Below are 25,422 nucleotides of genomic sequence, written 5' to 3'. Positions count from 1 at the left end.
CACATCAGTCGCACAGCTCCTACCCTGCAGACACCTATCCAATCTGGGTGTTTAGTCAACAACACCTGAAACAAATGACAACAACCCAACCTCACTGTGTGGGGGTTACCTGGAGACCAGTGGTTTTCCTGCTATGCCCCACATGATAAGGTCACACACTTGGCAGGAAGTGTGGTCTGTAAGAGGTGGTCATTCTGGCAGCAGGAGGGAGAGGTGAGGTAAGTCCTCGGGCAGGGACCTAGAACTCAGAAAGGGAGCTGTAAACAGACAGTGGTGGTAACTTCCACGAGTCGCTAACCTTCTCCCCTCAGACTCAAGGAGTTTCTTTGAGAGGAAGGCAGCAAGCTAGGAACATGGGAGGAGAAGTCCCTGTAAGTGGGAGGTACACCCGCTGTGCCTTGTGAGTCAGATTATCTGACTGCTGCTCACTTCTTTGCTTTCCCTTTTCTTCTCTAAGCCTTTAGGGAAGTCTAATTGATGGCTTCAGTGCCGCTGGGTCAGGGAAACTTCCAGTGGTGGCAGAGCTGGGAAGTCCCTTCTCTTCCCCACGAGACACCCCCCCCCCACAAGGATGTACCTCTTATTTTATCATGGGAGGTGGCTGTTTCTTTGCAGCATCTCAACTAGCGAGGAAGTCCCCTGACTCCAGTCCTCAAATGGAGACGGCCCAACGCATCCTGAGTTGGCTTAGAGGCCTCTGGCTCAGCACAGAGCCTGTAGCGCTGGGTAATCTGGGGACCATGCCAGAGTAGTCACCACCTGGCAGGAAAAGGACCCCAACTGTAGTCTCAGGGTCAGGAATGTGGTCCACAAACTGCCTCCCGCCCCAGACCTCTTTCTCTCCACAGACAGAGTTCCCCTCTCGGAGTTGTGTAGTGTTCCCCACCCCCGGTCGGAGGCACTTTTCTAGTTTCCACATGAATTGCATCTCTTCTTCCATTGCTCTGAAAGAAAAGGACTCTAATGACAAGCCATAACCCCCGCCCCCCTGCTCCAAGATCCCTGTGGTTAAACACATTGGTACTTTGTCCATGTGTGAATAACCAATATTCTCCACCCTCTTTTCTCTGTCCCATGTGCACACACTTCCTCATTTTCCAACAGATATGTCTATCTTTCCTCAGTCTGCTGCTGAAAGTTAGTGACTACTGGGGGCTGACCCTGTAGTCCTTAGCAATCACTCAGGGCATCAAAGTTAGTGCTCACTTAGGGGCATTTGGGACCTCAGCGGAGGGTTCAGTTATAGTGGCATGCTGATAACTAGCATGGGGGGTTGAAATCCTGGATTTGTAGAGGTTACCAATTTCCACCATGTAAATACTCCCTCTCCCCATGACCAATTTCCAACTACCACAGGTTTTACAACCAGCTTGTATCATTCTGAATACTTAACAGTTACTCTCACCAGTCAGCCTGAGCGGCTCCAGCACACCACTGGTTAAGGGGGAATCATGGGAGCAGACCGTCCCTGGGCCCCTGGGCCCCTGGGATGTCGTGACAAAATGAGCAACAGACCCAGTGGAAGTGAAGGAAGGGAGGGGCCTTTGCCTGCCATTTCAGCGGTGGTTCCCTTGGCTCAGAGGACTTTAGGGACTTTAGGGAAAGCTCTGGGTTCAAATCCCTGTGTGACCTTGGGCAAGTTTCAGTTTCCAAATCTGCAGAATAGGATTGATTAACCCTGTCTATAGGATTACTTTAGGGTAAAATGAGATGCCTAAAATGCCAAATATATAGCAAGCTCTCTCTCAATAAATGTTCTTTTGCTTGCCGCTACCCTTGTCTTAATTTTTCCTGAATTTCAAATAAGTATTTTCCAAAGCATCCAACAGGGGGAGCCCAAACTCAACACTGTCAGGGTGGGGGCTGGTACTTCAACCCAACTCACCATAGTGTTGGGCTTTAACTTCGGAAACTTTGAGAACATATCTCTTTTCCTCTTCAGGACTCTCCTTCGTCCTCATCCAAAAAGAGGTGAATCCATCAAAATATTCTATAACTGGGGCTTATGTCACCTGGCTTCCTTCTCCTCTGAGATGGTAAGCTATTCCGGAATCAGAAACCACAGTTCACCAAGGACCTGCCACATCAGAACCAGAGCAACGGCATGGGCTCACCCAGGCGGTGCCTCACACAGTGCTGCACAAAGCTTCCCACATACCCAAAAGGCCTCCCACATCAAACCAGGTCCCACCATAAACGGTTACACCAAACACTCCTGAAGATTTATGGTAAATTGTGCAGCAGGAGGCTGCGGTCAAGTTATCTAGAACTTTCCAGCTATAAAACTGCCATAGAAGGAAGTGGAGTCTTTGTGTCTGTGGCTGTGGGAGAGTGAGGGAGGGGTGGGGAGTCAGAAGGGGCACAAGCCTTGTTAGATTTTAAAAGTTTGGCTGTTCACAAACAATGGAATCATTGGAATGATACAGCAAATGAAACGGAGGAAATCTAGTTGTGGTTAAGAGCTTTTGGAAATCTGAGAAAGTTTCATAGCACAAACACTCTTAATTAGAAATGAATGAAAAGCCTTGGGTTTGAACCATGTCTGGCCACTTCCCAGCTGACTGAACTATGCACGTTATTTAACTTCTCTAAGTCTCAATCACTCATAGATTCATTCGTTCAGCCTATATTTATTGAGCATCTTGTATTTGTCAGGCACGGGGCTTCCGTGAATCCTGAAGATGCAGTGGTGAGCAAAACCAGGCAGAGTCCTTTTTCTCATGGAGCTCACAATTTTTTTATCTGTAAAAAGGCAAGCTAACGCTGGCACAGCTAGAAATCCACACACAAAAGAATGAAGTTGGATCCCTACCTCACACCACATATGCAAATTAACTCAAAATGGATCAAAGACTTAAGTGTAAGATCTAAAACTATTAAACTCTTGGAAGAAAGCATAGGCATGAATCTTTGTGACCCTGGATTACGTAATGGTTTCTTGGACATAACACCAAATGCATAAGTAACAAAAGGAAAAAAATAGATAAATTGGACTTCATCAAAATTTAAAATTTTTGTACCTCAAAGATCACCATCAAGAAAGTGAAAGATGACCCACAGAATGGGATAAAATACTTGTGAATCATATATCTGTTAAGGGCACGTACATGATTATATGTTATATAAGAACACATAAAGAACTCTTACAACTCAGTAATAAAAGAAAAATAACTCAATTTAAAAATGGACAAAGGATCTGAATAAACAATCCTCCACAGATATTCAAATGGCCAATAAGCACATAAAAAGACGCTCAACACCATTAGGCAGCAGGGAAATACAAATCTAAACCACAATAAGATACAACTTCATACCCACTAACATGGCTAGGATCCAAAAGACAGAGTGGAGATACTGGAACTCTCATATACTGCTGGTGGGAATGTCAAATGGTGCAGTCACTATAGAAAACCGCCTGGCAGTTCCTCAAAAGGTTAAACATAGATTTACCATATGACACACATTCTTGTACACGAATGTTCATATCAACATTATTCATAATAGCCAAAATGTAGAAACAACAAAAATGTCCAAATGAATGGATAAATAAAATTGTGTGCCACATATACCCACACAATGGAACAGTATTTCGGCAATAAAAAGAAACAAAGTATTGATCCATGCTTCAATGTGTGTGAACCTTGAAAACATTATGCTAAGTGAATGAAGCTAGACACAAAAGGCCTTATATTGTATGATTTCATTTATGTGAAATGTCCAGACTAGGCCATAGAGACAAAAAGTAGATTAGTGGTTGCCTAGGGCTAGAGAGGGGAGGCTCTGAGAGGAAATTTGGAGTGACTGTTAATGGCTATGCAGTTTCTTTTGGGGGTGATGAAAATGTTTTAAAATTGATTGTGGTGTTGGTTGCACAACTATGTGACTATACTAAAAACCATTCAATTTTACACTTTAAAAGTGTTAATTGTATGGTATATTAATTATATTTCAATATAGCTGTTATTTAAAACAAAGGCATAAGTTGAACAGATACATACATCCACATTCATAGCAGCATTATTCACCATAGCCAAAAGGTAGAAGTAACACAAGGGTCCATCAAAGGAGGAATGGATAAACAAATGTATATACACACAATGGAATATTATTCAACCTTAAAAAGGAAGAAAATTGTAACACATGATTCAATACAAATGAACCTCGAAGACATTATGCTATGTGAAATAAAAGCCAGTCACAAAAGGACAAAAATTATATGATTCCACTTATATGAGGTATCTGGCGTAGTTAAGTTCAAAGAGACAGAAAGTAGAATGGTGGTTGCAAGGGGCTGAAGGAAGAGGGAATGGGAGGATTTTGTTTACTGGGTACAGACTTCCAGGTGGGAAGATAGAAAAACCCTGGAGATGGATGGTGGTGATGGCTGCACAACAGTGTAAATGTACTTAATGCCACTGAACTGTATGCTTAAAAATGGTTATATTCTATAACTTATTTCCTTGCCAGCATGAATGGTGAGGTGTCTTCCTCTTTCTTTCTCTTCATGGGCCACTCCCAGGGCCTGGTCACAATATGCCACCACAGTGGGGGCAAGTCACCTTCCTTTCAGGCAGGGGGCAAAGCTTCAGTCTTAGGACCACTAGACAAGTGTTGTCCTGCGGCTGCTTAACCTCTCACCCCTCGCTTTCCCTCTGCAGTTCCTTCCACTGCTCTCTCTAGGCAAAGATAACAGGATACATTGCCTTCTCAGAAGGATGCCAGGCACCCAAGCACCACATAGGAACCTGGAACACTTGTATCTCTCAGAGGAGGTGCCCCCAGGAGAGACTGGGGAGACAGATGGCTGTGGATGCTGCCAGAATTCTTCCTCTGGCTCCCTTAGCACCTGAGCAGCCTCACCACAGTCCTTTTCATTCTTATGTTCTTTAAACCACACTCTCACCAAACAAGCAAAGGACTTGCATCTGCCCCTGTTGGATGCACCATGTCTCGAGGAGGCACAGCACCCACCTGTAAAACTGCAACACCGTCTGCTGTTGGGTCAGGTAGGCCAGACCGCCATGATGGCCCGCTCACCCTCAGCGGCCGCCAGTATCCCTAATGTAGTAACTTTTATGCTATGTCTGTTTTACCACAATTTTTTTTAAAGACACAGTAATAGTTCTTACCTCATGGGACCATTGTGAGGATTAAATGTGATGAACATTGGCTGAAGGAACAGCTAAAGTGCATGACAGCGTTTATGAGCCACCAGGACTCGCGGACAGTGGGTTGGGGACGGGCACTTTAACTTTCTACTTTATCTACAGTTTAGTGTTTTTTTTCCAATGCGTATACTTTTGTAATTCAAAAAAGTAAAGAAATGAAGGCTGCTTATATTTCTATGTTACCAATTTATTCTAGACTTGGCATCCACGAAAAGTGCATGAGCGTTGGGATCAACATTCTATTCTTGGCCCATATTTGACCTTCTGCATTTCTATCTTTATGTGTAATTTTTCCAGATTTCCTCAGCTTTGCTTACCTTTCTCCCCCTCCACCCCCAATTTACTTAAGTCTGTTAGTCACAAAATCTTAAACTTCCCAGTCCGATCCCTGGGTCCTCCCCTCTTGCCCCACGAAGGACCCTGGGCCCCAGAAGAGGGGCTCGCTGCTCATCCCCGGCGAGTGTCCTTTGAACTCCTCTTCCCCATTTTTCCGTCCTTCCCTACAGTGAAACCTTCCCTGAGATCTGATTTTCAGTCTCTCACGTTGCAAACGGAGAGGTCTGCTCCTGCGTGAGGCCAGAGATGGCTGAAAGCCCTGCCGGAAGTCTGCTTCCTGGGCGGGAGAAAACTGGCAGAAATCCAGGCAGCTGACGTCACCCAGTCCAGATGGCGGAAGCCATTGCCCAACTGTAGGAAATGGGCCAACAACTCATTTCTCTGTGACTCTCTCGCTCCCTTCAGAAAAGCATTTTACTGGACAGGAGGCAGCTGAGTGGAGTGGAAAGTGCCCTGGCCTGTGAACCACACGTGTTGAGCGTGAGGCTGCCGCAGTAGCCACTGACAAATGAACATGGCCCCTAACAGCTGACTCAGGGTCGGAATACGCAAGGCTGAGTCGGAGCTCTGCCATCTAACTTTTGACCTTTGACAAATCATTTGATTTTCTTTGGACGGTTTTCTTAGCTATGAATAATACCTACTTCACAGAAGCTATTGTTGCAAGGCTGGACTGAGGTCATCACTGTGAAAGATTTCCTAAACTTGAAGCAGGACACCAGTGCAAAATTCTGCCTCTGTGAAAGCCTTCCCAGAACAGCAGACCCCAAGAAGGCAGGAGGGAGAGTGGTCTGGGGCCAGGACACATAACTGAACCTCTCTGTGCCCAGTCACCTTAAGGTCAAAATGGGGATGATAAGAACGCCCTTGTCACCGGTTGTCATGAATGGAGTAGTTACTCCACACAGAGCACACGGAACACCGCCTGGGCTGGGCAGGCCCAATCCCAAGGTATCTCATGAGAAGAGATTCTGTCCCAATACACTGGCCACATAGAAGGCAGAGCAATTCAGCTAAAATATGACCATGTCACTTTTCTGCTTAATCTCCCAAATTTGTCTTTGCCCACCTGATGAAAGCCATGATAAGCCTGTGATAAGCCCTTGAGTCCCTCTCCAACCTCATCTCTGTTGCCCACTGCCTCATATCAAGGCTCCAGCTACCCCAAATCACCTGTAGTTTCTCGCCTCTAACACCTGGTTCCTTGCCCCTCTGCCCAGCATGCCCTCAGCCACCCTGCCTCTGCTGACTCCCAGTTATCCTTCAAGACCGTTTCTTCCAGAAAGCCCTTTCTGACTCTCCCGAGCAGGACTTGGTTCCCCTTCTCCTTTCTTAATACCTTGAAAGCACCTCCATCATTGCATAAGCCAAATTGTGTCCTAACTGTTCATGGGACTGTTTCACACCAGACTGGGGGATCCTTGAAAGCAGAAGGTCTTGCTCATCTCTGTAAATGCAGCACAAGCACAGGGCCAGGCACACAGTAGGTGCTCAGTAAATGTTGGGTGGAAAGACTGATAAATGGATGACCAGAAACTACTAGAACCCAAGCTTATTTGTTCAGCTACCATAAGAGATGATGTTGCTTGACTATCAAAAAGATACAGTTTCCATTTGCCCCAACAGTTGTTTTTCTTAGAATCCCCTGTGTCTCAGGCAGCCTCTGTATCTCTCTTCTCCCTGTTCTTTTACTTTGTCTCTCCTTTATCACTTTGCTTCTCCTCCTTGTTCTGTGTCATAGTTCTGTATCCTTTGTTGCTTTGTATCCTTTTCTCTTCTTATTTCTTTGTGGTTGAGTGGTTGTCTGTCTGTTCTCTTCTCTCTTATCAAGGGTTCTAGGCTGGTAAGAGTTTCTCTGGGTTCATGACTCCTCAGAAAGAAAGGAGATTGTGAAAGGAAGGGAATCAAACCTTAATTTGTTCCCAGAAGTCCCATACATTTTATTTCATATACTGTTGGTAATATCTATAATATGGTGTATCCTCTAAGCAAGCTAGGTTATGCTTCTGTAACAAACAACTTCAAAAACCTCAATGGCTTTATGCAACAAAGATTTATTTATCATTCTTGCCATGTATCAATGGTGGGTTGGCTGAGGCTTTGCTCTGAGTCAACATTGTCCTAATTCCAGGATCCAGATTGACAGAGCAGCCACCATCTAGAATATTGCCAGCTGCACATAGAAGGAGGAAAGAATGTGGGAAAGCACATGCTGGCTCTTAAAACTTCCACGTAGAAGGGACACATTTCAATTGGCCAAAGTAAGTCACATAGCCATGCCTGGGTTCATGGATGAGAGTTAAATGGGGTGGCAAAGTACAATCTTCCTAGGTACATGAAAGGAGACAGAGACTCAAATATTGGTGAATAGGCCTGATAAGCACTGTGGGTATTATTGTTCCCATTTTACAGATGAACTGGCTGAGGCCCAGGGTTATGTAGTTTGTTCAAGGATGTGCAGTAGACATTAGAGAGGGGGGCTGAACCCATGCCTATTGATTCCTGGAACTTTGCCCTTCCCATGTCACTGGATTTATAGGATGCCTAGATCTTTTCTGCCATTTTCTACCAAGTTTTTGGATCCTGGTATAAAACGTGGCTCACTGGCATGCCAGAAGCAAGATGGTAAGAAGACCAGCACTGCTCACGGGCCTCTGCATCACATCCGGTGAGGAACATTGAATCTCTCTCCAAGGCAGGGTTCTGGAGACTTCCAATTTCCAGGACAAAACCAAGTAGGTCACAAAACTTGGAGCACAGTCCTTAGAAACCTTCTGGGCAAAACTAATGTATGATGCTAGTAGTCAGAACAGCAAGCATTTCAGAGGAGGTAGGAAATGGGATGCTGCATATCAACTAGATAGGGGCTCAAGGGAAACTTCTGGAGTGACGCTGTCTTGATCTGGGGGGTCGTTAAATGCGTCAATACAAATGTAAAAATTAATCAAGCCATGCAGTTCAGATTAGTACATTTTGCCATATGTCAGTTATATCTCAATAAAAATAAGTAATAAAAGAAACATTTTTCATCAAAGTAATATATATATATATTACTACATATATATATTACTACATATATATAAAAACATATATATAACTACATATATATATTAGTACATATATTAGTACATATATATATATATATATAGTGCCAAATATCCTGTTACGAGAATGAGAAGACAAGGTACTAAGTGGAAGAAAGTATCACATATCCAACAAAGGACATATATCCAGAATCCATAAAGAACTCTCAAAACTCAACAGCAAGAAAAGACATCCAATTTTAAAATAAGCAAAAGACTTGAATAGATACTTCATCAAACAGGATATAAGGAAGGCAAATAAGTATATAACAAGATGCTCAACATTTTGGCCATTGGGGAAATGCAAATTGAAACCATGATGAACGTTAGAAGAGCTAAATTAAACAATATTGACAGCACCTCCAAGTGTGGTGAGCGCACAAAGCAACAGGAACACTCATCGGGACTGGTGGAAAGCAGCCATGCCCTGCATATTTGGCAATTTCTTATAAAGTTAATACACTTACTGCACAACTCAACAATCCCACTTGAGAGAAATAAAAATGCATTCAAAGAAAAACCGATATACTAAATATTCATAGCAGCTTCACTTGTAATTACCCAAAACTGGGTTACAACGGGTACGTGAATAACTTGGTGTATCCGTACCATGGAATCCTATCCAGAAACAAAAAAGAAACAAATTATTGATACATACAGCAATTTAGGTGAATTGCAAAAGCATTGTGGTGAGTGAAAAAATCTGGTCTCGAGAGACTACATGTTATATTATTCCATTTATGTGATGTTTTGCAAAGATAAATTACAGTGATAGAGAGCAGATCGGAACAGCAAGGGGTTGTGGGGGTGGAAGGGAGGACGTGACTACAAAGGGACAGCATGAGGGAGTTTTGGGGGCAGTAAAACTGCTCTCTATCTTGATTGTAGTGGTGATTACATGAGTTTTTAAATGTGTTAACTGAAATGTAGAACCATACATTTTAAAGTCAGTTTTACTGTATGTTAATTTTTAAATAAAATTTTTAACTAAAGAAAAAGTATTTTTAAATGAAAAGGAAACCTTCCAACCCCTCAAAGAGCAAAGAGGAGATCCTGAGAGGAGGTTCTAATGAACTAGATGCCCTGGAAAAGGTGCACACCCCCCTTCGCCCTGCCATCGGGTCTTCCTGGACCCTCTGTGCTTCGCACTGTCCTCTTTGTTCTCCTGCCAGGCCAGTGTGACCCACACAGCTCCTCCTTTGGACTCCAAATCTGGGGATCAACGAGCCCTGTCTGCTTTGTTTACTCCTACATCCTCGGTGCTTGGAACTTAGGGATGAGGTGGGTGCTCATTAACGGAGTGAAGGAATGTTCTAGCACCAGCCCCAATTCATCATGGCAGACTTCTCAGCCTAGTCTATATTTAGCCTTCTGTCCAGTGGCCCAGTGGACACGCCACAGCTGGAAGACATCACTGGCCCTCTTGCAGCCCAGGCCTGAGTCCCAAGCTCACCCCTCCTGGAAGCAGTCACCAGCTGTCCTATACTTTGAAATTTGGAGATATTATCAGTCTGATGAGTTTACTGTTGCTGTCATTTTAATTTTTGAAGTATATTTTTAGTATAAAAATAACATCTGGGTTGGCCGGATGGCTCAGTTGGTTAGAGCACGGGCTCTCAACAACAAGGTTGCCGGTTCAATTCCCACATGGGATGGTGAGCTGCGCCCTCTGAAACTAGACTGAAGGACAATGACTTGGAACTGATGGGCCCTGGAAGAACACACTGTTCCCCAATAAAAGTTTTTTAAAAAATTAAAAAAAAAAAAAACATCTGTTCAGTGGTTTTAAAAAAAACCTCAGGCAAAAAAAAAAATATATATATATATAGGACAGACTCAGTCCTACTTCCCAGAAGCCATAATTGTTACCAGTTCCTTGTCTGTCTATCTAGAAACATGAAGCATGTGTGTCCGTATATATGTAACAGGTAGGAAGGGATTCATCATAGACCCACAGCTCTTGGGTCACAGGCAATGTCTTGTTTCTTTGTGGACTCACTCGTATCAAATCTGTCTTTAGCCATGACCATCCCTGACTGGAATTCTAGCGTCTGACAGTTTTCAGACTGCCCCTCTTGGGTCATACAAGGAAGCCAGGGCTCACGCAGTCCCGAGGAAACAGAGGAGAGTCTAATCCTCTGACCATAGTGTCGGCACTGCCTTGCTCCTCGCCCAGGCCTATGCAGTCCATTAGAAGTCAGGCTGCTGAGCTGACCTGGGCAGTGCCTAATCACCCAAACGTGGCATCAGCAAAGCCAGGAAGGAGAAAAAAAACTTTGAAAATAATTTGATATTTGAGAAGAAAGAAGAGGTGGAGAAGATGGAGACAGAGCCGGAGGACATCATCGTAGTTATTTTCCTAGGAAAAAAATCACAAATGTGCAGTTCTTCCTTAAAAATGTTTTTAGTTTCAGATAATCTTTTATTTTTAATTACATACTTTGAGCACTTCTCTACAGCCTTGCCTGGGGGCTGGGGCATTTGGCAAGGCCCTGGAAACGCCTGCCCAGAGCCTCCCAGCACAGTCACCCTGGACCTGGCTGCCAGTCCCCTGTGAGGGGCTGCTTTGGGAAAGGCCTGACCTCCGCATGCCTGCAGAAACTGCATTCCCTCTCTTTTCCCTCAGCCCCTGAAGGCCACAAGTCACCATGGGGGCCAGCCGCTGCCTCCACACCTTCCTCTCTCAACCCAGACATGTGTACTTTCCAAAACTGAGGCCTCCTCAGGGATGGGTTTCTTTTAGGGCCCCGCCCAGCCTGATTCTACCCTTTTCTTCAAAAACACACAAAGAGCCAAATTCCTCAAGGGCCAGGAACCCACAAATTCAAGGCAACAGAGTCCTGGCTACGCAGAGGGGGAGGGAAGGACACCTTCACTCTCCTTTTAACTTTCAATAGATTGTTGTTACACTGAATTCATAATAAGCTATCCTGCTACGTAACATATCCTTTTAAATTTGATTATTTCTTCAATATGATGCCTGTTAGGAAAGTTACTGTGGGGAGGAAGCCCACCAATGAAACAGAAATTGCGTCCAGTCTCTGACTCACAAAGGAGGTTGTACCCTCTACTTTGTAATTGGTTGTCTTTGCATCTTATTTCTCAAAAGAACAGGCAGTTCTTCACAGAGGTCCAAGGCAGGTTCTGTGATGTCACTGGACTCGGAGCAAAACCATATTCACTTATTCCAAAGCTAGATGGATTTTTCCTTACAAAGACTAAATAGGAGTGGGGCAGGCAGAGAAAGAAGGGATGATGATGGAGGGATCAGAGTTGCAAGAGATCTGGACATTTCAAAGAACCAAGAGAAATTCAAGATATAGAAGCATGGAGGCAGAAAGGAGAGTGGGGCTTAGAAGAGACTGCTAGGGTGGGCTAGGTCAACAGGGGCCTGGTAGACACTGCTGTGGACTGAGTTGTGTCCCCCAAATCCATATGTTGAAGCCCTAAACTCCAATGTACAAAGGGTGCCAAAAAATGTATACATATTTTAAGAAAGGAAAAAACTTAAAATTATAATACTCAATATATACTGATAACAAAAGATGAATCCAATTGATTTTTGCAATTACAAGCGGTGCTCAAAGTGGTTACCATCAGTGTCCAGACACTTCTGATTACGGCGAGCTACTGCTTGTGCAACGTTGACCAAAGTGTCCACTTATATACATTTTTTTGGCACCCCCAGTATTTGGAAATAAGGTCTTCAGGAGGTAATTAAGGATAAATGAGGTCTTGAGGGTAGGGACCTAATCTGATGTGATTGGTGTCCTTATTAAAGGAGGAAGAGACACAAGAGAGTTCTCTCCTTGTATACACGCACAGAAAAGGCCAGATGAGCACATGGGGCACAGCAGCTACCTACAAGCCAGGAGAAGAGGCCTCAGAATTAAACCCACCTTGCTGGCACCTTAATCTTGGACTTCCAGTTTCCAGAACTGTGAGAAATGAATTTCTGTTGTTGAAGTCCCCCAGTCTATGGTATTTTGTTATGACAGCTTGAACAGGCTAATATACCACACTAAGAATTTTGAACATATTTCTAAAAGCTTGGTGAAAAGATGCTGGGGATAGATATGCTCACATTTAGGTCTGTGAAGTCTCACTCTGGCTGCAAACTGAGAAGGGATGTGAGCAGGGCAAGACTAGAAGCTGGGAGACAAGGTAGGAGGGAGCATAGGCACCCAGCCTGGAGATGACGGAGGCTTGGGGCATGCTGATGTGGCGGTGACGGAAAGTGGACAGATCTGAGAGACCTACACAAGGGAAATCAACAGGACTCGAGATTAATAAAATGTGAGGAGGAGAGAACGGGGGACTCCAAAGGCCCGTAAGGTGCACCGCAAAGTGCACTGGGTTGGGAGTCTGAACATCAAGGTTTTAATCCCGTATCTGCCACCAATAAATTACCCGATGGCTTTGGCCAAGTCCCCTTCCTGCCCTTCACTGTTTTGGTTTCCTCATCTTACAGGAAGGATGGGCCTGTTGATCCCGTGACCCCATCCAATTTTAATATCCTGTGATTCTGTGAAGTAAACACAAATTGAAAGAGTGTCACCTCCCCTAAGGCTAAGTTAGGGGCTCTTCCTCTGTGCTTTACTTACCACTATTCGTCATCTTATACTCCAGGACACATGGGCATGCTTAACTTACTCATCTCTCTCCCTCAAAAGGCTTAGGGAGCCTTGAGGGCAACAATGGGGTATTCCGTACCTGGGACCATATCAGGCATATGGTAATTGACTGACTGTACTTGTTAAATTAATGAATTTAAAGTCCTGAGAAGACGTGGTTATTCTAGGAAGCTGTCTTGGTGCGATGTGTTGTGTGTTTTCTGTACATGGGACCCTGTGGTGGATGGCAGGGTCATCAGAATAAACAGCAAAGCCAGTCGCCAGTCATGGACATCACGTCAACTCAAGTAGCTAAGACAGATACTAAACACACGAGGGCAAAAACAATGGTTGATTTCTAGTTGTGGTAAGTGCTAAAAGGAAAAGTACTGGGTCCTGTGAGTGTGTAATAGGGAGACCTAACTCGGGGGTAGAGGAAAGGTTTTTCAGAGAGAATGACCTTTATGATAATAAGGATGAGTTGATTCACTCACAGAATGAGGCAGGGAAGAAAGGAAGAGACTGGGGTAAGCAAGAGACTTTTCAGAGGAATAATCAGCATGCATGAAGACCTAAAGCAGGAGGGGGTTCTGCCAAGAAGAATACTAGAAGGAAACTCACCAGAATGGTAATGTTGGCTATATGTAGGCTTTGGAATTATGGGTACTTTTTATCTTGTTTTGTATACATTTTGTATTTTACAGATTTTTCACAACAAACATCTATCATTTTAATCATCAGAGGGGAAAAACAACATTGTTAGTTTAAACAAAATAATAAAGGATGCGGGGAAAATGGATGTCATGGAGGGGGGCACATTCCAGAGGGATTGGTGGCATAAGCAGTGAGTAATTCCTGCGTGGGAGAGAGCAGTAAGCATATTGATGGGCTGGGACAAAGCAGCAAGAGTGACTCACAAATGATACAGTTGAAGCTGGTCCATGAAGGTGAGCCCAGGGGTTGAAGGTGATGTGAGAAGTCACAGTGAGCTACCTGCAGAGGGCCTGAGCAATGAGAATCGAGAATCCGATGGGCAGAAACCAGAGACCCCCTAAGAGCTCCCTGCAGGGCTGGTGTGGGAGAGCAGAGGTCTGGTTAAGATGGTAGTCCCACACATACGGAGCTAATTTTGGTCTTCTTTGTTACTTCCCAGGCGTCAAAGGGTTAGGCTGCCCCATGCTTTCTGCCCCCACAGCAGAAGTGGAAACTGTGGTTTCCAAAGGTCCTTCCTGATCTGCAATCTCTGAGGAGGAAACTGGTAAGCCAGGGACATTTCTAAAGAGATTCAAAGATTAATTGGGGAGGACAGTGTGGCAGGATACAGGAGGCATTTGAAAAACTGAGGCTTGACGTGAGTTCTAAGGTCTGCTCCCACCCACTTCTGAGCCAGAGCAGCACCCCTGCCACCCATATCAGATACTTTGCCAGGATTTCCCCCTGAGGCTGTGCAGCATTTTTAGGGCTGGGATTCGAGTTGGGAAGGGGGCAGAAATTGGCTCCCTCTCAGCTACTGCCTCTGCTCCTTCCCTTCTAGGCTTTCTCTCTTCCTATGTAGTCACCTCAGGTCACCGCCTCATTGCTCCACCTGAACTCTCCTTGGCATCTCCCACTTACCTCGCCCCCCAATGTGGGTGCTGCCTGTTTGTTGCCAGCACAGAAAGCATCTTTATCCTGGGTTTCTTCCCAGCCCAGAAGCTGAATACAGCGTGAGGATTCGTGTCCTAGCCCTTGCCTGTTCCCCTGAGAAAAGAGACACAAAATCATACTAACTCATCATGTTAAATGGGTGTATCCAGTCAGGACCGGTCCATGAGCAGCTGAGGGTTCTCCATCCATAGTCCTGTGCTACTTGCTCTGAGGATGGACGAGGCAGGGGCATTGAAGAAACAGTCCCAGCCCTGAGAAATTTCACTTGCTGTTTGGAGCCATCAAGTTCTTTTAAAAAGTAACATCAGCTCAGAAGACCTCATGTCACAGTTGAGCTCGTGCTAGCTGAGTCATCTGGGATAGCCCACTTACCCCTCTAAGCCTGGAGTCTTCAACTATGAAATGGTCATGCTGGCTTTCATAGGATCAAATGATTCGGTGTATGTGAAAAATAAATGATAGGGGCAGATGGGTGGCTCAGTTGGTTAGAGTGCAAGCTCTGGGCAGCGGGGCTGCCGGTTCAATTCCCACATGGGCCAGTGATCTGCACCCTCCACAAGAAAAAAGCCAGTAAGCTGCCGCTCAGCTCCCAGGTGGCCAGTGGCTCAGTTGGTTGGAGCACGGGCTCAACCACAAGGTTGCTGGTTTCATTCCTTGACTCCCATTGGGCTCCGCCCCCTGCAACTAAGATTGAACATGGCACATTGAGTTGAGCTGCCTCCCGGATGGCTCAGTTGGTAGGAGCGCATCCTCTCAACCACAAAGGTTGCCGGTTCGAGTCCCGCAAGGGATGGTGGGCAACGCCCCCTGCAACTAACAATGGCAACTAGACCTGGAGCTGAGCTGTGCCCTCCACAACTAAGACTGAAAGGACAACAACTTGAGGCTGAACGGCACCCTCCACAACTAACATTGAAAGGACAACAACTTGACTTGGAAAAAAGTCCTAGAAGTACACACTGTTCCCCAATAAAGTATTGTTCCCCTCCCCCCAATAAAAATCTTTAAAAAAAAATACTAAAATAAATGATAGACTTTAAAAGGAATTCTTCCTTCCACAGGTGTCTCTTGTGGGCCTATAACTGCACAAATGTTTAGAATGTGAAACTAAAGAAGATAAAAGTCACATGCCGGATCCCTGCCCCCAGGATAATGTCCTCAAGCTGACGTTATTATTGATGACTGTTGAATAAATGGGGCCACTCATTAGAAGCACATAGAGAACTTTGACAGAGCACGGCAGATTGTATTTCCAAAGATGAGTGCTCCTCCCCCGTGCTCTTCTTGTCATGTGACTGACACTCCAGGATGGGATCATGTTCCTTCGTCTTAAATTTAGGTGGTGCTGTGACTGCTGTGACCAGTGGTACGTGGGGAAACAATGTAGATCATAAAAGGAATACGGTTCACGCCTTTCAGTAACCCAGCCACCATATAAGAGAAGCCCAATATAGGCCACGTTCAGAAGAACTGAGGCCCCCAGCCACCAGCCAGCATCCACTGCCAGACATGTGAGTGAAGGATACTGCAGACGATTCCAGTCCCCAGCTCTCTAGTCTTCCAGCTATGACCCCAGACATCATGGAACAGAGACAAGCCAACACCACTGTGCTCCATCCAAATTCCTGCTCCAAAGAACCCATAACAAAGGCTGTCTCACACCCTCAGTCTTGGGATAATCTGTTAGGGAACATCAGAAAACCGGAACATAGAGTAACTTTAGGACAAGCAAGAATGAGCAGCACGTAAATTGAAGCAGAAAGTGCCCTAGAGGAGTTGAGACTTAGTCAGAATGGAATGGCACTAAATGTTGAAAGCATTATTAGCCCTCACCATGCAGTTTGTAACCCTGTCCTGCTGTGAAACTCTTCCCTCAAAAGCCACCAACAACCTCCCACCTGACAAAAAAAACAAAAAAACACTTCTACATTTTCTCCATTCTCATTCGCCTTCAACTTCTTCCGTTGACTTCCAGTCATAATATAAGGTCAACAACACAAACATGCTTTTCCACTCATCTCTCCTTTGCTTTATCAATTGGTTCCTCTTATCCCACCCACCTTCCCACTAAGGTGTAACCACTTACCTTCCAAAGGCTGGCTCCTCTCTCTCTACCCATGGCCCTCAACGAGCTCATTCCCTCTTGTTAAACTATCACCTGTGTGCCGATCTCCCCCTATAATATCTTGATAGCTAGCTACTCTTCCACGTGAGCTCCTATCTTGTGCCTCCAGTTTTCCACTTGTCATGTGTCAATACCTTATTTCTTTGCCACCTCAAATCCATCTGGCCTCACTCAGATCCTTTTCACCAGCAAATGCGCCCATCTCCCAGCAACAAGGCATGTTGCCTAATAACCACATGTGGGGACAGAGTCCCAGAGAGCAGTTTCCAGGCTCTTGGCCTCACGTGGAAAGGTGCTGGCTCGGGTAATAGATGGCCATCAGCTGTGACTAGTTGGCCGTCAGCTGTTACCAGTTAGCCATTAGCCACTGATATAACTGCCATGGCTGAGCTAGCAAGCATGGGTTGCAGTTAGCAAGTGGGGTTGGTTGGCAGAGAAGCGGACAGCAAATTGCGGATCGTGTGGCTCCTGCTTCCTGTGTCTCCAACCCAGCTGCCAGCAAGAGTATAGTGGTGTGACTCCCCTATCTATGGCTCCTTGGGTGTTCCTTTTTGGCCTCACCATGTCCTGCCTTCTTATGCAGGGAGCGGGAGCTGAGACCCCGCCTGACACCCCACATGACACCACACACAGTGGTTCCCTTTTCTGGAGAATTGCCCTGGACCAAATGGAAGCTAAGCTGCCACCTCCCCCAGCCCACCCCTTATGCACACTTTGGACAGACCTCAGCCAATGACTGCCTGATGTGGGGCTGCAAAAGATCATCCTTCCTGTCTCAATGTGGAGCTGACTCTGGAGCCATTGATGGCAAGAGCCTCCCTATGGGCTTGGACTGCAGCTCAGCCCACAGCCTCGCTTAGCTTCTTCCCCTCTGCCATCCTGTTGGCCTCACTCTCCTCCTCTTCCCCTAATCAATCCTGTGCACAAAAGTCCCATGCCAGGCTCTGCTTCTGGTGACCCACCCTTACACACCTCCCAAGGCAGTTTGCTCTGTTTACAATGTCTCTGTGGACCCTGTGTGTTGGGGCCCCAGCCTGAAAGTCCTCTTCAGGCCATCAAACATTGTCTAGCAAATGGCTTTCAGATTGGCTTCTTCCTCCTCATTCCCAATGCCCCCACATAATCACCTCATACCTGGATTGTGAAATCAGCCTCCTCTCTGACCTCCCTGCCACCGCCTGTATTACCTTCCTCCTCCTACATGTCTAGCTGGTAAGGGCCAGATTAAAATTTCTTAAATGCCTCTGATGATATAGGTCCTCTACCCAAAAGTTCAATGCCTCCTGTTTCTAATGGCATGAGATAAATATTCTTTGGTCTGCTGTCCTGGACCCTCACTGAGATCTTGTCATGCGAGAGACACTGCTCGCCCCGAGATCACGCCACATCTGTGCGCGTGTTACTCTCTGAGGCCTGCAACCTCGCCCCTTTACCTTTGGTTTGGGCTTCCAGGTCTCAACTGTGTGGACCTCCTGTCTTAACTTCCTTTGCCTCCGGCTTTCAACATCCCCTAGGGTGGCCATGGCAGTTGTAACTTCATGGATCCGCCACCCCACATACGGTGTAAGAATAGCAATCAAGGATCCAAAAGCACTCGCAGGTGCAGTATCCAAAACCAGATCTTTCATGCTGGCAGTAAAAAGCTCGTCATCTGGGCCCTGCATGTTGAGGTTAAAAACAGCATGTCTCATACCCATTTCACGGATCATTTGCGTAAGTTCTGTATATGACTGCCATTGACTCACAGTGTCTGGCAGCTCGCCAGCCTGTCCCCATACTGTGCATACCGCAGCAGTGAGCCACGCCATTAGAGAATGGTTGCCCTGGTTGTTGGCCAACCTATGGCAGTTTTGTAACCTTTGTCGCAGGGACGGATGCACTGTCACGAAGGCTAGCTTTTCTATCTCGCCTGGGGAGCAGAGAATGCTGTCTGCTCCCTCATCCCATAAACATAACAGCCAAGCTGAGATTGGCTCTCCAGGGCGCTGTCTGTACCGCCTCCCCAGCTCCTGCAACTCAGTGGGAGTGTATGGGGTGTAGGTTGTGAACTCAGTCACAGCTGGGTTGCCGGCAGCAATGCCCCTGGGGCCCAAAGGTTGCTCACGTTTTACCCTTTGCTTAAAGATTGGCCGGGCTTGGGGGTTGGGAGCTACATTGTCTCCACTGGCTTCCTCCACCTCTGCCTCAGAGTCTCCACCTTGGGGCCCCTGTTCTAACAGGCGGACCCGGGCTTCCAGCGCTTCCAACCGGGACACCTGGTCAGGCACCGGGCCACTTCATTAAGACCATTTTCCGTGTTGAGACTCAAGGCCGTGAGGAACATCCAGCCCACGCGGCCGGCTGTAGCCTTCTCCTCCTCCGGCAACCGCTCAGCCAGAGCCTGCAGGGCCCTCTCCACACTGGCCGGAGAGCCGTCCATGTCCTCCCACCCCTCCTTGGGGGTCCAACTCCTGAGAACAGTGGCCACCGAACACCATACACTGTGTGGGGGCCACACGTCCTCCTGCCCAGAGTCAGACGCCATTCCTACCTGGTCGGAATCCTGCTCACCGTGCCAGGTGTCTGAGTGGGTGGAGGCCTCGGTGTAAGACGTCCACCACCCTCGGAGCTTAAGGCCGCAGCAGATCACCAAAATGAAGGCAATGCCGTCCATGGCCAAGAGGGAGGTGTGCCAGCTGGAGGCTCGAGTTCCCAGGCAGATCGTGCCTCCTGTTCCCGGCGTAGCTCCTTGCGGGCCTCCCGAAGCTTGACTTTTGTACGCATAAACCTCTCGACCATCCTTCGGTGAGTTTCGGCCGGTACCATACCCCGCTTACGAAGCCGAGCTTGTATACGTGTAAACTGCTCCAGTATATTCCGGAGAGTTTCAGCCGCCACCATACCCTGCTCGCCGCGCCATTTTTCAGGCGGGGCGGCCTGCGGGGTCTCTGCTCCCGCTCCCCACACAAGAACGCAGGATATGGTGAGGCCGAAAAGGAACACCCACGGAGCCATAGGTAGGGGAGTCATACCACTACGGTCTCACTGGAGGCTGGGTTCACCGGACGTGCGACCTGCCGTCCGCCTTTCCGCCAACCAACCGACCAACAACTCTCCTCCACTCTCTCGACTCTGTTCCTCTCCTCTCTTCCACTCTCCTTGGTTCGCCTGTTCCGCTTTCCTCAGCTCTGCTTGGCTCCTCGGCAGTCCTCGGCTCTCCTCCGTAGCTGCAGCAGTTATACCAGCGGCCAATCGGCTAACCAGCCACAGCCGACGGCCAATCAGCCATAGCTGAGCCAGCACCTTTCCACTTGAGGCCGAGAGCCTGTAAACTACTCTCCGGGGCTCTGTCCCCACAGATCTGACTTCCACCTTGTTTTTTCAACTCAGCTCCCTCACAGTTCCACAAACCACACTCACTTCCATCACATAAGCACCAGTTTCCCATCTGTCATGCAGGGTGTCACGCGGGGTCTCAGCTCCCACTCCCCGCATGAGAATGCAGGATATGGTGAAGCCAAAAAGGAACACCCACGGAGCCATAGATAGGGGAGTCATACCACTATAGTCTTGCTGGCAACTGGGTTGGAGACAAAGGAAACAGGAGCTACACCACCCGCAACCTGCCATCCACTTCTCTGTCAACCAAACTCACTTGCTAACTGCAATCCGCTGTGCTAACTGCAATCTGCCCTTGTTAGCCACGGCAGTTATATCAGTGGCAAATAGCTAACTGGTAACAGCTGATGGCCAACTAGTCACAGCTGACTGCCATCTATGACCTGAGCCAGCACCTTTCCACGAGAGGCCGAGAGCCTGGAAACTGCTCTCTGGGACTCTATCCCCACACCATCTCTCCTACACTTTCCTAAATCCTTCCCATTAGCAAGAGGGACTACCTGCTGTCTTCCAGTATGCACCCAACCTTCTCAGATTACAGCTGGACATATGGCTGCTTGAAGTAAATAACACATGTCCAAGGCTCCCTTGCAGCTAGACATGGTTAAATGTTGTGTGTTACCTCTGTCAATGGACTTAATAGGAAGTGATGTGTATTTCTTTGTCCTTCTATTTCTTACTGGCCGGAATGTGGAACTTGAGCAGCCATTTTAGATCATGAAGTAAAAGTCAGACACTGAGGGCAGTGAGGCAACAAAATAGAGCTACTAGCCAAGCCCAAACTGCCGACCTTGACCTAGACTGTTTCTGTCAGAGAGAATGAACTCATGTCTAGTAAACCACTGTTTGCTATTTTGTCACTTACAGCTGAATCTAGTCCTAAGTGATATGCAATCTTTCATGGTTTTGCACACATCTTATGAAGGAAAGAAAGGTGTGGAGGCAACAGTGTGCTGGTAAATGTTTAACAATTGCCTGAGGGTGATGGGGTGGGTGTCCTGATTTGCAGCACTTTCAGTTTCCATGGTGTAAAATTTCCATCAAGGGCAACTTCATATTACTAATATTATGTCAATTGGCTCACAAAATTCCTAAAAATACAGTGATCAGCTCTCATGAGCTGGTATAAGCTGGCTCCAGCACACCACTGGGGAAGTGCTGGAATGGCAATGACGTTTAATGAACCTTGCTACATGCCAGGCACTGTACGAGGCATTTTGCATGCATTATCTTCTTTAATCTTTTACTCAATGCTGAAGGGTAAGACCAAACTTCCCCAACCATTAATCCCTTTTGGGAAAAATTTCAATATGGAAGGATTTGTTTATATATATATTTTCTACAACCTTGGAAGGTATGTTTGGCACTCCTATTATCAATAATTAGAAAAAGTAGGAAATGCAGGTTAGGAAAAGAAAATGGGGACTCATGGATGTTTGAGTCCAGCTTCCATTCTCTCCTCCCAGAACGATCATTGGATTCTTTGGGGAGTTCCGTGTGTGCAGTCCTAATGAACTGTCACTTAAGGTGTCCTTTCTTCTCCGCCCATATGTAATTATGCTAATTAGACTCAGCTGGGGATTGGGATGATGGACATGAATAGGGGGAATGGAAAAACTAGTTGTCACTCATTCATTTCAGTAGTAGCAGGGGCAGGACTTGGTTCTTGCTACCGAATCCCCTGGGGCTGCCTTGGTTCCTCTGCTCCTTGAGTCTAGTTCTCTAGCCTTCCTTTGGTGCTATGAGCTAACTAATGTCCTCCCAATACCCCACTTTTCTGTTTAAGTGAGCTACCGTGAGTTTCTGTGGCTTGAAACCAAAGAAATCCAAATGCTGAGGAAGAAAGGTAGAAACGTCAGAAAAATTTAAGCTGAGGCAAAGTGCCCAGAGCTTTAGAAAGACATTTATCAATCACTACTGGCAGGTAAGTGAGTACAATTGTGTAAGGAGAACGTCGGCAAGCCCTGTCAGGGTGAAGGTCATTCTGCCCTGAGGAGTATGTGCACAGCCCATTCGGAGTTTGACAGTGAGACACAGGCAAGGATGCAAACGTCAGCGTAAAACTCCAAAGGTACAATGTGGCCCTTACCTGGGTTCCACGTGTTCTGCGCTGCAGGGATTACGGGCAGAGCCGACGTCATGCAACCCTGAATGATAAGTGAGACTTTTTTTTTTTTAAAGATTTTATTGGGGAAGGGGAACAGGACTTTATTGGGGAATAGTGTGTACTTCCAGGCCTTTTTTCCAAGTCAAGTTGTTGTCCTTCAATCTTAGTTGTGGAGGGCGCTGTCAGCTTCAAGTTGTTGTCCTTTCAGTCTTAGTTGTGGAGGGCGCAGCTCAGCTCCAGGTCCAGTTGCCATTGCTAGTTGCAGGGGGCGCAGCCCAATATCCCTTCCAGGAGTTGAACTGGCAACCTTGTGGTTGAGAGGATGCGCTCCAAACAACTGAGCCATCTGGGAGCTCAGTGGCAGCTCAGCTCAAGGTGCCGTGTTCAATTTTACTTGCAGGGGGCGGAGCCCACCATCCCTTGCGGGACTCAAGGAATTGAACTGGCAACCTTGTGGTTGAGAGCCCACTGGCCCATGTGGGAATCGAACCAGCAGCCTTCAGAGTTAGGAGCATGGAGCTCTAACCGCGTGATCCACCGGGCTGGCCCCTTAAGTAAGGTTTTGAGATATACCATTGGATGCTCATCCCAGGGTTATTAAAGGCAACTCAAACCATTTTGCAACTAAAGTTACTCTGTGTTTCTAGAATGACAGGTTTTTTGTTTTGTTTTTTAGTACGTTTATCATTTGGGTGAAGAGAAAATATTAAGTGCTCTCAGTCCGCATTTATTAGAGAGGTGAGAGTGGATTCTGGATGGTCAAAGCCCAGAAAATATCCACTAGATCACATTTTATCTTCCAGAAAGTAAAATGAATTTATAATTATCTCATGAAAAACTGCAAGCAACAGAGTAGTCTGGCAGGTTTCTGGTAGGGAAGCCAGGGGTTGTATTCAGGTTTGTGTGACTGTCCAGAGTTCCTGCTAGCTCTGTGCCTCAACCAAAACTTTCCCCATCACCCATCTCTCAGTGAGATCACCCTGCTCTGAATTCCTAGAATGCTTGGTTTCTGTATCAACATTCTATTAATTTGACATTCAACTCAGTGATTTGCTGGGTCTTCATATAAGGAAAAGTACTTAAGTTCTTAAATGTCAAACAGATGTTAGTTATTATGTATGTATATACATATACACATAATGTGTGTGTATATATATATATATATATATACACATATGTCTACACATGTGTATGCACGTATGTATATATATATATATATAAGTATATACATAGATGTGTATACGTACAGTCATAGTTATATATTTATTATGTGTTTGTCTCTTATTTTCCCTTCACGAAGTTATAAACTTGTTGAGGCCCATATTTTATCCATCTTTCATCCTCCCACTGCTCTTAGTTGGAACACATTTGACAGTCCATCTACTGATGTTTTGCGTGTGGACACTAGCCTCCAGAATTTCACAAGTCTGTGATTCTCCACCACTGATCTTCACTGCCCTTCTGTGTCCGACAGGGCAGCTGGGAGGATTGGATGAGATAATGGGTGCAAAGCACCCTGGATTAATTCCATGTGGTCTGTGACAGAAGGAACTCAGCGGCTTTAGTTCCCCCTTCAACCTCCTATCTTCTTTTTCACAGAAATTTGGATCATGGATGTGATCAGAAATATGCTTCCCTTTTTCAATGATAGATTTCTAAAGAAGTGATTTCTAGACCTCTGAATGGGCAGTATGTGACATAATCTAACGAGAGAGGACTTATCTCGACTGTTTTTAAAGTGTTGAAAGCAGATTAAAGCCATCAGCCTACATAAATGTTCTCCCAATGCAGCATTTTTCATTCTCTCACGCCACCCATCATCTGGCCCAGGGATGTCCAACAGAACTTTCTGTGATGATGTAAATATTCTATATCTGCAGTTTTTAATATGGTAACCACTAAGCACATTGTACACTTGAAATGTGGCTGATACAAACGAGAAACTTTAAGTTTTATTAAATTTTAAAATTTAAATAGCCACATGCTACCATATAGGGCAACACAGAGCCAAATTAGGAGAATCCACATATCTCATTCATTCATTCATTCATTCATTCATCATTCAACCAAATCTGTTGAGTCAGGTGCACTTACTAAGTCCTGATAGTAGGTTCAATAATTAGACTCTCATCTGAAACAGCTCACAATTTGTTTGGGGAAGCAAATAATCTTTTGACGTGAGCTCAAGACGGTAACGAGTCTTCTGGCTACATTACGTCTTCTTGAGAAAAGTAGCTGGAGGAGATTTGTTAGGCATGGGCCACCCTGCAGATTACCTCTCCTCCCTGACTTCATCTGCTGGAATCGGATCCTGGTCTGAGCTAGAGGCAGTTTCCAAGGGATGGCAAGAGGCCGATCGGACAGACGTGAGCATGCGCAACGGGCCGCCAGACGAGGTTATTCCGCCCTGAGGAGTATGTGCACAACCTGTTCAGAGCTTGAAAGTGAGGCACAGGCAGGAGGCAAACGTCAAAGCAGTGTAAGGCCCCAAAGACACAAAGAGCTAGCGCAGTGGGCTGAATAACAACGTCAATAATGCGGACGGTTCAGAGGCAGGGCACAGAGGTTGGTAGCCGTGTCTCTGGAGCCAAACTTCCCGGATGCTGATCCCAGCTCTGCACCTCCCTGCTGTGCACAGCCTCCACCTGCAAAATGAACCATATAAAGGCCCTCTTCTCAGAGGCTGACTGAAAAGGAGATGAATTAGAACATGGAAGTGAACCCAAGCGGACTGGCGTCAGCATCCACTCTGACCAATGCACTGCGCCACTGGATTAGACCAGGATTCTGATCTCATCCCCACTACTTCTTGAAGAACTGAGCTGCCTCATCGAAACTCTCCTTACCTCGTCTGTAAAATAAGGATACAGAGAATAATAACAGTAGGAGGCTGTGAAGGCTGAATGAATTGATCCACGTAGACCACCGCAGTGCGTGCGGAGCAGTGTGCACTAACTAGTATTAC

At 46.2% G+C, this 25,422-nt stretch overlaps 1 pseudogene; it reads right to left on the bottom strand.

The window, feature by feature from the left end:
- Window positions 1-4,452: 4,452 nt before the first annotated feature.
- Window positions 4,453-22,491, bottom strand: LOC109437855 (NADH dehydrogenase [ubiquinone] 1 beta subcomplex subunit 9; annotated as a pseudogene).
- Between the last annotated feature and the right edge of the window lie 2,931 nt (window positions 22,492-25,422).

Source organism: Rhinolophus sinicus, linkage group LG05 (genome assembly GCF_036562045.2).
Source record: "Rhinolophus sinicus isolate RSC01 linkage group LG05, ASM3656204v1, whole genome shotgun sequence".
NCBI classification, from domain to species: domain Eukaryota; kingdom Metazoa; phylum Chordata; class Mammalia; order Chiroptera; family Rhinolophidae; genus Rhinolophus; species Rhinolophus sinicus.
The sequence above is the reverse complement of the archived record's forward strand: the minus strand, read 5'-3'. Positions and strand labels throughout refer to the sequence as shown.